Source organism: Acomys minous, assembly GCF_964271855.1.
Source record: "Acomys minous genome assembly, chromosome: 3".
In the NCBI taxonomy this organism is placed as follows: Eukaryota; Metazoa; Chordata; class Mammalia; order Rodentia; family Muridae; genus Acomys; species Acomys minous.
In genome coordinates, this window is record NC_140485.1 from 132,019,307 (window position 1) to 132,030,839 (window position 11,533).

Here is an 11,533-nt window from a genome sequence, read left to right on the forward strand (position 1 = left end):
GGCCAGCCTTGTCTACAAAGCAAATTTTGTGATAACCAGGGGTACACAGTGAAAACCTTGTCTGAAACAAACAAAGATAAATCATGAGGGAATAATTAGAGATTTCTCTTTCCATCCTTTGAAGGTTTCCATGCGTGGAAGTAGTGTTGTTTTTCTTCTATTTTATGAACAAGAGAACACACTCAGAGAATACAAAAATTTTTTTTAATGTGACATTTAAAGTTGGGTTTAGAGTGTAGTTCTGTGAAGTTCAACTTACAGACATGTAAACCGTAATAATGATGCAAAACAGGCCGGGTGTGGTGCACACCTTTAGTCCCAGCATTCAGGGAGGCAGAGGCAGGTGGATCTTTGTGAGTTCGAGGCCAGCATGATCTACAAAGTGAGTCCAGGACAATCAAGGCTACACAGAGAAACTCTGGAAAGAAGAGGAGGAGAGAAGAGAAAGAGACAGGAGACAGAGACAGAAAGAGGAGAGACAGAAGAGAGACAGACAGAAGAGAGAGAGACAGAGAGAGACACAGAGCGGGGGTGGGGTGGGAATACATTTCCATTACTCCTGGCTTGCTGTGCGCTGGTTTACAGTGCCCGGCTCCTACTTCTACTCCTCCTTTTTGGTCTCACATCTATCATTTCAAGTGCTCTCCACAAATGTTTTTGTAGCCCTGGTTGGCCTGGAACTCTCTAAATAGATCAGGGAGGCTTTGAACTCATGGGCTGTCCTTCTGCTTCCATCTCCCAAGCACTGGGATTATAGGCACGATGCCACCATGCCCAGTATGGCTTTGTCCTTTTCAGACTGTCTCACATAAATGGAACCGGACACTACAGGTCTTTGAATGGCTTCTTTTATTCAGCATAAAATCTTCTTAACATATTCTGATTGATGAGATAGCCAGACGTTGCTAAGAAGTCACATAGCCTCCAGGAGTACAGGCCTGCCTCTCCAGGCACTGGGCAATCCCAGTTAGAGTCAGGCAGCCATAGGCAGAATTCCTCTAGAAGCCTTTAAAAGATCCTGTGATCTCCTCCTGGGGTGGGGTGGGGGCACTGCCATTTTGGATGGATGGCGACCCAGCATGCAGGCTGTTTCTGCAGAATTCATGCTCTTTGTCTTTACATACTGTTTGAGTCTAGGGTCTTCCTTCAGTGATTTCGGACCCTTCCGTTGATATAACTGTGCCTTTTAAGGCAGCTCCCTAGAGTTCCTGGGATTTCCTTACAGGGTCAAGGGGCCAGACGCAGAGCTGAAGGCATATCTCCAAGTCCCAGGTCAACCAAGGCAGCCACAATACAGTCTGCTTTTTCTGTTTGATTCCCTGCGACATTTCATCAGGGTAAAGTGCTGAACATTGTTACACAAACACTTTCCGTGTGAGGAATGAAACTTCCCCCACGGACAGAATCTACCTCCGGCTTCACAGCAAACTGGGCAGAGAATCTAGTCCTAGGCGGAGACATGTCATTGCCTTTTCTCCTAAGAATTAATCCAAGGACAGTCCCTGCTTCCAGTTTAAGAGTCCCACATGAAGAACAAGCTGCATAGCTGTTAACAAATGTAGAGCGCCTAGGTCTGTCCCTCACATGCTCTCTGATTGGCAGTTCAGTCTCTGTGATTCTGTAATGTAAGGTTTCTTTCTTTCTTTCTTTCTTTCTTTCTTTCTTTCTTTCTTTCTTTCTTTCTTTTTTTTTGGTTTTTCGAGACAGGGTCTCTCTGTGCAGTCTTGACTGTCCTGGACTCGCTTTGTAGATCAGGCTAGCCTTGAACTCACAGTGATCCCCCTGCCTCTGCCTCCCGAGTGCTGGGACTAAAGGCCTCTCCTTTTCTGAGGAGAAGGGGAGGAGAGGTGAACGGTGGGAAAGTGAGGTAAGGGGGGGGGGCTGGGAGAAGAGGAGGGAGGGGAAGCTGCAATCAGGATGTACAGTACATAAATAGCTTAATTAAAAAAAAAAAGAATTAAGGGCTGGAAAGATGGCTCAGTGGTTAAGAGCACTGCTGCTCTTCCAGAGGTCCTGAGTTCAATTCCCAGCAACCACATGGTGGCTCACAACCATCTACAGTAAGATCTGGTGCCCTTTTCTGGTGTGCAGGCACACATACAGGCAGAACACTGTATATGTCGTAAATAAATATGTAATTAATAAAAAGAGAATTAGGTACAGAGCCGTGGTGGCACACACCTTTAATTCCAGCACCCTGTGAGGTCAGCCTCTTAAGTCAGCCCACTTTTCTGAACGAGTCACAGAAGCATAAGCATAACCTCTGTTCTCTCTTTTTTTATTGGTTTTGTTTCATTTTTCTTTCACATTTTTATTGGAGGGCAGCAGGGAAGGGGCCTCTTCCATCAGCAAGAGTATTCAGAGGTTCTTCAGCCATCCCAAGCTTGGGTCCTGAGAGTCCTGGGGGTGCCTGGGGATATTGCACATGTTCCCATCATCTCGCACCTGGTTTATCATTTATGTATACGTGGTGTAGGGGCTGACCATGAGCATAATTATAGCGAGGCCCCAGACAGAGAAGGACACCACCAGCACCGGCTCCTTCACCCAGGCATTCCTGAGGAAGGTGGAGATTCTCCTGGCCATCTTGGTGTTGGAGGCAACCTTGCTTTATTTTCCGAGACAGGGTTTCTCTGTGTAGCCTTGGCTGTCCTGGACTTGCTTTGTAGACCAGGCTGGCCTCGAACTCACAATGATCCATCTGCCTCTGCCTCCCCCGAGTCTTCTTTCTCTTTTTCAAGCATGCTTTATTCGACACTTTGGACTTCCTCAAGATTTCTCTAAAGCCTGTCCCCGACTCTTACCTTCGTTGCTGAACACGTCAGCCTAACTCAAACAGCATGGTTTTCTCTCGTCCTCTTTTCCATCTTCCTCTTTGGGGCAGTTGCTAAGATTTATAGCTTGCATGCGTGCTCTGGGTTTTTCTTTTTAAGCTGTACTAAAGTTTTCCTTCAGCTTTCTTCTGAGTCTGTTCTTAATTTTTTTTTTTTAATGAGCCTAAGAGCCCTTTCAAAGGGGACCTCAATTTCTCTGCTAACATGAAGCAGTCCCACTGGAACCCTAAAACGTTTCTGGGAACAGTATGTCACTGTTCTGTCTTCCCTTAAAAGAGTTAAGGTGAATGCTAGCACTTTCAAACTGGGTTCACAAAGACTATCTAAAACCTTAGAAAATGCAACTGCACATAACGGGGGCTAATGCATCTGTTTTTGTTTGTTTTTTTTGAGACAAGGTTTCTCTTTGTAGCCTTGGCTGTCCTGGACCCACTTGGTAGAGCAGGCTGGCCTGGAACTCACAGCGATCTGCCTGCCTGTGCTGGGATTAAAGCCTTGTGCCACCATGCTTGGCTCAAATGAACCTCTTTTTAAAACTGTATTATTTTATGTATATGAGGGCTTTGCCTGCAAGTACCTGTGAAGTGTGTGTGTGTGTGTGTGTGTGTGTGTGTGTGTGTGTGTGTGTGTGTACAGGGCCTGCAGAGGCCGGAAGAGGGTATTAGATCTCCTGGAACTAGAGCTGCAGAACGGCAGCTGCATCGTGGATGCTGGGAGCTGAACCCAGGTCTACTGCAAAAGCAGCCAGTGCTCCTTTTTGTTGTTTGTTTTTTGAGATGAGGTTCCTCTGTGTAGCCCTAGATGTCCTGGAACTCACTCTATAGACTAGGCTGGCCTCAAACTCAAATCTATCTACCTGCCTCTGCCTCCCAACTGTTGGGATTAAAGGTGTGCACCCTGCTGCAGCCAGTGTTCTTAACCACTCTGCCATTTCTCTAACCCCTAGTATATATTTTACTGCTTTTCTTTTTTCGCTCCCTCCCTTCCTCTCTCTCTCTTTCTTTCTTCCCCTTTTAAGTAACCTTTCATGTGTGTGTGTGCCATGGCATGCATGTGGACAAACATTGGCTGTCGTTTTTTTCTCCTCCCATGTGAGTTCTGGGGAATGCGCTTACATCCTCACACTTAGCAGTATGCACCTTTACCCATGGAGCCAGCTCATATGCCTCCATTTTCTTTGTTTTCAGTGACAGTATGCCTTATTGTTAAGATTATGCTAGCTGCTGTAACAGCCACAACTCAGCAGCTTGATGGAATAGAAATGATCCTTACCCAGTGAAACGAGGTTGCATAGACCTTATCGCTACGCAAACAGTTACACATGTATTTGGGGGAAAGTAAGAGTAAGACATGTTAATGTATGTTTAACTGCAATCAGCTAAAGGCCAGGAAGAAAAAGTTCAAGTCAAGGGAATGGCATTATGTAAATTTCGTTTTATAAAGTGACTAATTGAAACTGTAAGTTCATGGTAAACATTTTTATTTCTGATATGGATTTAAATGAGCTATATAAGCTACAGAGAAAGAAAGAAAGAAAGAAAGAAAGAAAGAAAGAAAGAAAGAAAGAAAGAAAGAAAGAAGTTATTCTTACAAAGTTCGCTTGTCTGGGGTATGTGTGTGTAAGTTCTAGCTTGTGAAGTCAGGGCGGAGGCTGTGGAGGAATCCGGAGTCATGAAGAAGACCAGGGAAGGGAGACAGCCACGACCACAGGGAGATGTTTGTCTGGGCTCAGCTTGGAAGTCCTGTTTTGCCCACATCACTAAGGTCGGATTTCAAGGTCACACCTAACTCCATTTTGTGACTAGCAAGCCAATTGGCCATATTACGGCTGTGGTAGAAAAATGAAACCATAAATCTGTGGCCTGCTTTCTGTTTCTGCCTTGGGTTAAGTTAAGCTCCTTTTCCTGTTCTGTGACTGAGTGTGAATACTTGGGTGTGTAAGGACTGAGTCAGAGATCTCTATGCTCATAGGAGGTCTAACGGGCTGTCCTGAGGCTCCAGACTCTGGGTGAGGGAAGCGCTTTTCTCTGTCTGTCTCTGACAAGCTTGAGTATAATATCCACTTCCCTGGAAGCCATTTTCTAACCTGTCATCAAACTATTACTGGTAACATAAAAATCAAAATGGCCATAGAATGGGCAAAAAGAGCAAAGCTCTCTTTCGAGTCAGTGGTTTTACCAACAGGACTAAATTGTCACACGGAGATGATTTTGGAAACTGAATTTGCCAGAAGGAACAATTTTTCAGACTCTGAAAATACCTTGGAAAGTTTGAGAAACACCAGGTTGGCTGGCTTGCCTCTTGGCCTGGGCATTCTAGTGTGCTTGCGAAATCTACCCTGATTTGTGCTGGATTTGCCTTAGTCCGCCTTATGCCCATCAAAGAACCCTAAACATTACCTCCCTTTTCTCCAGGATCACCTTCCCTGGGTGAGAAGCTGGGTCCAGCTTACTTGAGCTGTGTTCTCCATTTGAAAATCTTGTCTGCACCCAATTTTTTTAAAAAAAAGTCTTTGCTTAAAAAATAAGCAAACCCCAAAAGCTTCCTAGATCATATTTTTAAATCACCTAATTACTGTGAAGTATGCTTTATAATTCATTTAGCAATGTTGCAATAAGGTATTATATTTTTCCTTTCTAAATCTCATTGTTTCTGAACTTAAGAGAGCAGCATTAAACACTTCCCACACTTTTTTTATTTTTTATTTTTTGAGACAGGGTTTCTCTGTGTAGCCTTTGCTGTCCTAGACTCGCTTTGTAGACCAGGCTAGCCGCGAACTCACAGAGATCCACCTGCGTCTGCCTCTTGAGGGCTGGGATTAAAGGCGTGCGCCACCACACCCGGCCTCATTCTCTTTCTAACTCGTCGGCTTCTGATGAACGTGCATATGGAGCAGACTAGCTTATCAAGTGAAATAAAAGAGCGTGGTGCTCTGAATTCAGCACTTTGTATCTAGGAAGGAACTTCTAGAGCTATGTCAAGAAACCCTGGCAGGGCTCATGGGTTGGCTCATTTGAAAAATGACCATCTGATTACCAAGTTTCCTGTGTCTTGCTTCCTTCTCTTTTCTCTTTTGTAAGAGTTTTATTGACCAAGTAAATTCATGACTGGTAATGCAAATTTATAAATAGATTTAATTGAGATCAACCTATGAATCAGCAGAAGATAGGATCTCTCACAAAAAATTAGACCAATTTATTATTTGTATTTTCGGGGGGTGGGGTGGGCGGGAGATAAAAGAGAGTCACTTTATGGATGCAGGCATGTGGTTGGCTAGCCTACAATTGCTTATAAAACCTGGTCTCATGTGAATCAGAAAGATCATCAAAAGGGTTCAGAAAACCTTGGCAGGAACTTAAAATCCACACAAGAAGCTGGGAGAGAAAGCAGTGTGAGTGAGGACATTTCCTCTTTTGATTAAAAAAACAAAAACAAAAACAAAAAAACCAAAAAAAATCCAAAACAAACAAGCAATAAAAAAAAAACAGCACTTCCTTTTCTGTTGTTGTTTGAAAGTTGGCACAATTTTAAAAGCAGTCCAGAACTTGTCTAAAATGGGGTCAGGAATACCCCACATTTCTCTCAACTCCACTTAGAGCCATGAGATTTTTCTAGAACAATAATGACTTTTGAAAGATCCAGAATTAGCCAGGTGTCTTGGCGAGTGCTTTTAATCCCAGCACTTGAGAGACAGAGGCAGGCGGATCACTGTGAGTTCGAGGCCAGCCTGGTCTACAAAGTGAGTCCAGGATGGCCAAGGCTACCACAGAGAAACCCTGTCTCAAAAACCAAAGAAAGAAAGAAAGAAAGAAAGAAAGAAAGATCCAGAATTCCTTGGAGCTTCTGCTTCATTTAGAAGCCATGCTTGCTTTGGAAACTCGATTTTCACCGAATGTTTGGTCAATTATCTTCATGTTTTGAGGAACTTTGAACTTTGTCTCATTGAGAATTCCAACTTGTGGTGGTAAGAAGAGCCCTGGGCGAGGAGTGGCTCAGCGGGGAGAGAGATGCTTTGCTGAGCAAGCGTGGTGACTCAGGTTTGATCCTGGGAACTCACGTAAAGGAGGAAGGAGAGACCGGCTTCAGAGAGTTGTTCCCGGACCCCACACACGCACTGTGGCACGCAGGCCACACCCCACAGTGGCAGTGCTGTTAGCAACACAACCAGCCTTAATCGCTCTTCAGTGATGTCTCACAGTGATCTTGAGTAACTTCAGGAAGGTTGCGGTAAGTCCGATGTGAACTTCCTGTTTTTGGACCAAAAAAACCTCCAGAAACATTTTACAAATGGGCCAGGATCCTAGGGAAGACAAGTTCGTGGGCACAGGAAGTCACAGAGTTGTCCTCTGGCCTCCAATGTGTGCACTGTGACATGTCCCCACACACCACACAAACTAGGGCAACATAGATGGGCTCTGTGCCATTGAAGTAACAACAACAAGAAGAACAATTAGAAATCAAAGCATAGTTAAGGGTCATTAAAAATTATCATTGGGTTTTTTCTTTTTCTTTTCGGTTTTTTTGAGACAGGGTTTCTCTGTGTAGCCTTGGCTGTCCTAGACTGACTTTATAGACCAGGCTGGCCTCGAACTCTCAGAGCTCTGCCTGCCTCTGCCTTCCAGGTGCTGGGATTAAAGGTGTGTGCCACCATGCCTGGCCATTGGACAATTTCATGCGTGCATATAATGTATTTTTATTTTATTTACCCCACATAACCTTTTTTCTCCTTTCTTTTTGTTTCTTTTTCTTTCTCTTTTTGAGACAGGGTTTCTCTGTGTAGCCCTGACTGTCCTGAAACTTTCTCTGTAGACCGGGCTGGCCTCAAACTCAGAGATCCACCTGCCTCTTCCTCCTAGGTACTGAGATTAATGGTGTGTGACACCACCACTCAGAATTCCCCCTTCTCATTTCTCTGGATCCTTTACTCTTCCCAGCATGTTTCCCTCCTATGTACGTATGTATGTATGTATGTATGTATGTATGTATGTATGCATGCATGCATGCATATATGTATATATGTATATGTATATGCATTATTTTTATGATCTACTGAGTTTAATTAAGGATGCTTGCATGAACATGGGTGTAGTGCTATTGACTGGATCATGGCCATCTTACCAGTAGCTTCACCTTTGAAGAAAAATGACCCTTTCATCCCCCAGCAGCTGTAACTGTCAGTAGGTGCTCAGGGATCAGTGATGCCTGGTGAGTCCCACCCTGTCCATGCCTGGATGTTGAAGGGTTCCACCTAGCGCAGGTCTGCTGCTGAGAACAGGTGCCGGGAGTTTATGAGTGCAATGGCCATGCCATGCCCAGATGATGACAGCATTTCGCCGCACCCCTCTCATCATCTGGCTCTCGAATTCTTTAATTCTTTCTGCCCCCTCTTCCAGATGTGTTACAGCTGTCCAGTTTAGAGTCAGACATTCAACAGTCAACTGTGATTCTCTCTTAACTGCTGACCACTGGACAGTAGAAGCTTCTGTGGTCAAGGCTGATGGTGGCTCTAATCTACGATGTGACTCTGAGCTCAGACGCTCAGAAGCTGGAAGTGAAGGTCCCTTTGGCTCTAGCAGACTCTGCTTGGTGCTGTGTTGAGAGCAGAGCCTCGACCGTTCAAAACCAAATGCCTGCATATTATTTCAGATGACAAACAGAGCTACCAAAGGGACAAGGCATTGGTGGCTGTGGTCCATAGTCTTCCCTGCCTCCAGTTCCCAGCTCCTGTTGTGGAGCTGCTGCTGTCCCATGGTGACCTCATTCTTTCTTTAAATATGGTGAGGTAGTTAATTAGGTTAAGGTTCTCTTTTGGCTCAGGAAAGACTGTGATTTAAAAGGCATTCTGCATTTCTTTGTTGTGGTTTAAGAACAGATTTGTATTTTTTATTAAAAAGAGATAGAAACATTTAAATCACATATGTATGTATGTATGTATGTATGTATGTATGTATGTATGATGTATGTATGTATGTGTGAATGTGGGCTCCTGCCTGCCATGAAAGTATACAGAGGTCAAAGGGCAACTGCAGCCCCCAACAGCAAACACTTTTAACTGTAAAGCTCTGTTTTGTTGTGAGGCATGGCATCATGTAGCCCAGGCTACCTTAGATTCCCTAAATAGCCATGGGTGGCTTTGATCTTCATGAGTCCACTTCCCAAATGCTGATGTTACCTGTACGCATCTCCACGCCCATCCGGATGTCTTCCTTGAGAAGTGAGGTGTTCTCAACTCCTTTCTAAACAGTCTTGTTTTCCCAAAGCAAAGAAGATGCTTTAAAACATTTATACTTGTGCATTTAGTTAAAATAATTTAAGCTTACAATCTTCCACAGTTGTTGGTCAAGTAGAATATACCCTGTCTTCTGGACATGGTGGTGTACTTCCGTGATCCCAGCACTCAGGGAGGCAGAGGCAGGTGGATCTTTATAAGTTCGAGGCCAGCCTGGTCTATTAAGTGAATCCAGGACATCCAAGGCTACACAGAGAAACCTTGTCTTGAAAAACCAAAACCAGACCTGGGGTGATGGCTCAGCAGTTAAGAGTACTGTCTGCTCTTCCAGAAATCCTGAGTTTGATTTCCAGCAACCACATGGTGCCTCATAACCATCTATACTGGGATCTTATGCCCTCTTCTGGCATGCAGGTGTACATGCAGACAGAGCATTCATAAACATTAAATAAATAAATCTTAAAAAAAAAAAGCTGTATGGTAGTGGTGCATGCCTTTAATTCCAGCAGTCTGGGAGGCAGAGGCAGGCAGATCTCTGAGTTTGAGGCCGGCCTGGTCTACAAAGCAAGTCTAGGATCCAAAAAAAAAATTTTTTTTTTAACTCTGCTTTTCCAGTTCTTACTGGGAGAATCCTCTACACTGTGCTGTAGGATGATAACGCAACAGCTAACACTAAGTTTGTCCCGCATTCTGCATGTTAGTTACTCTGCACATGTTAAACAGTGTCATCCTTAGATCAGCCGCACCGCTTGTCACCAGCACCTCTATATTACAGGTAACACAACAGGCTGGGGAGAGACTGAGGAATCTGCCCAAGATCTTAAGACTAGAACATAGCAGGATCAGCATTTGCGGCCAGACAAGCTGGCTCCAGGGTCTGTCCTCTCTGGTGATCTGAAAGCCTCCATGTCCAGAGGTAAAGATGAGGACTGTATATTTTCTTGAGGGATAAGATATTCTAACCTTATGGGTATTTTTTACATATGTGAGAAAAGAACTAGCTATTACTTATAATCCGACTTCTGTAAAGGGTTAATTGCTGATTGCCAACTTAGTTAAAGCCGAGAGGGTGCTTTATTCGTCATCATTTTTCATTGAGCCATCTATTATTTTTAGCTATCAAGAAGAAGAAGAAGAAGAGCTAGGCTTTTGTCTGGGAAAAATCTGCCAGTGCTGTAGAGCAGTCTCGATTTCTCAGTGACATATCTATTGAGGACTTTTGCTCCTGGCTGTCTTCCTCTCTCATCATCCTTAGTGACATCACCATCCAACCGGGTGACCTGTCCAACATCTTGGCCATTCAGTTCCTTGATTACCTAAGTGGTCTTCCCCTGCTCCCCTTCCATTTTCAACTCCGCTACCTGTTTCCATGGTTACAGCCTAGCCCAGGAACTGCACCATCTCTGGTTTTGAGCATCTCTGACCAGAATCCACTGTCCTCTATTATTTACTAGGATTGCCCCTTGCTGCCGAGAGTTTCGGCCTCCTCACATCTTTCATTCATCCGTTCTATCCTTTCGTTATTACTCTGTAGCTCTCAGGTGCTTTCGTTTTTTTTTCCCACCTTCACTGCCTTTACTATCCCGCTTATATTCCATAGCCATTATTAGGATGACTCCCTTGCAAATACAATAAGCGCTCTGTTCTTCTCCATCTTGATGACCTGGTTTAACCTTGAGCCCAGTTGAAGGTAAATGTGTTCCATTTTCTCAAACAATTGGAGTAGAGGAGGAAAAAAAAAACATACAGTAGCGATCACTGGTTTCATTCTAAACTGTGACCATAAACTTCAGGTGTTCCCTCAGTGCTACTAGGAAGTCCCACTATTTCCCTCTACAGTGTTCCCAAATGCTAGTCATGCCCCTGTCACCTAGAGGACATTTTTGTGTCTGAATTCTTCTTCTTCTTCTCCTTCTTCTCCTTCTTCTTCTTCTTCTTCTTCTTCTTCTTCTTCTTCTTCTTCTTCTTCTTCTTTTCAAGACAGGGTTTCTCTGTGTAGCCTTGGCTGTCCTGGACTCACTTTGTATACCAGGCTGGCCTCGAACCCACAAAGACCCACCTGCCTCTGCCTCCCGAGTGTTGGAATTAAAGGCGGGCGCCACCACCCTGAATCCTTCTTAATGCAATGATTACCGCACAATCTACTTTAAATTGATTCTGCTTGGAAATGTAAAGCTGGGTGTGGCCACGCACACCTATGGCTTCTGCACTGAGGCAGGAGGATTACTTTGAGTCTGAGGGCAGTCTGGTCTATGGAATGAGTTCCAGGCCAGCCAAGGATACGTAGTGAGACCTTGTCTCAAAATGAAAACAAAAGAAATAAAAGGATATATAACTATATTTCAAATTTTGTTCTGGAGTACAGGAGCCAGGTAGGTACTTGTGCACAGACAGACACTGAGGAAACAAGGAATGTTAAATGCACAGGGTTGTCTCTTCAAAGGGAGAGCTGTATACGCTGTTTTCCTCC

The 11,533-nt window shown here is 44.2% G+C and overlaps 1 pseudogene across 1 annotated transcript; it reads right to left on the reverse strand.

The window, feature by feature from the left end:
- Positions 1 to 2,291: 2,291 nt before the first annotated feature.
- Positions 2,292 to 2,595, reverse strand: LOC311593575 (NADH dehydrogenase [ubiquinone] 1 alpha subcomplex subunit 3-like; annotated as a pseudogene). Its single transcript has one exon. The product of its transcript is annotated as an NADH dehydrogenase [ubiquinone] 1 alpha subcomplex subunit 3-like (transcript).
- Between the last annotated feature and the right edge of the window lie 8,938 nt (positions 2,596 to 11,533).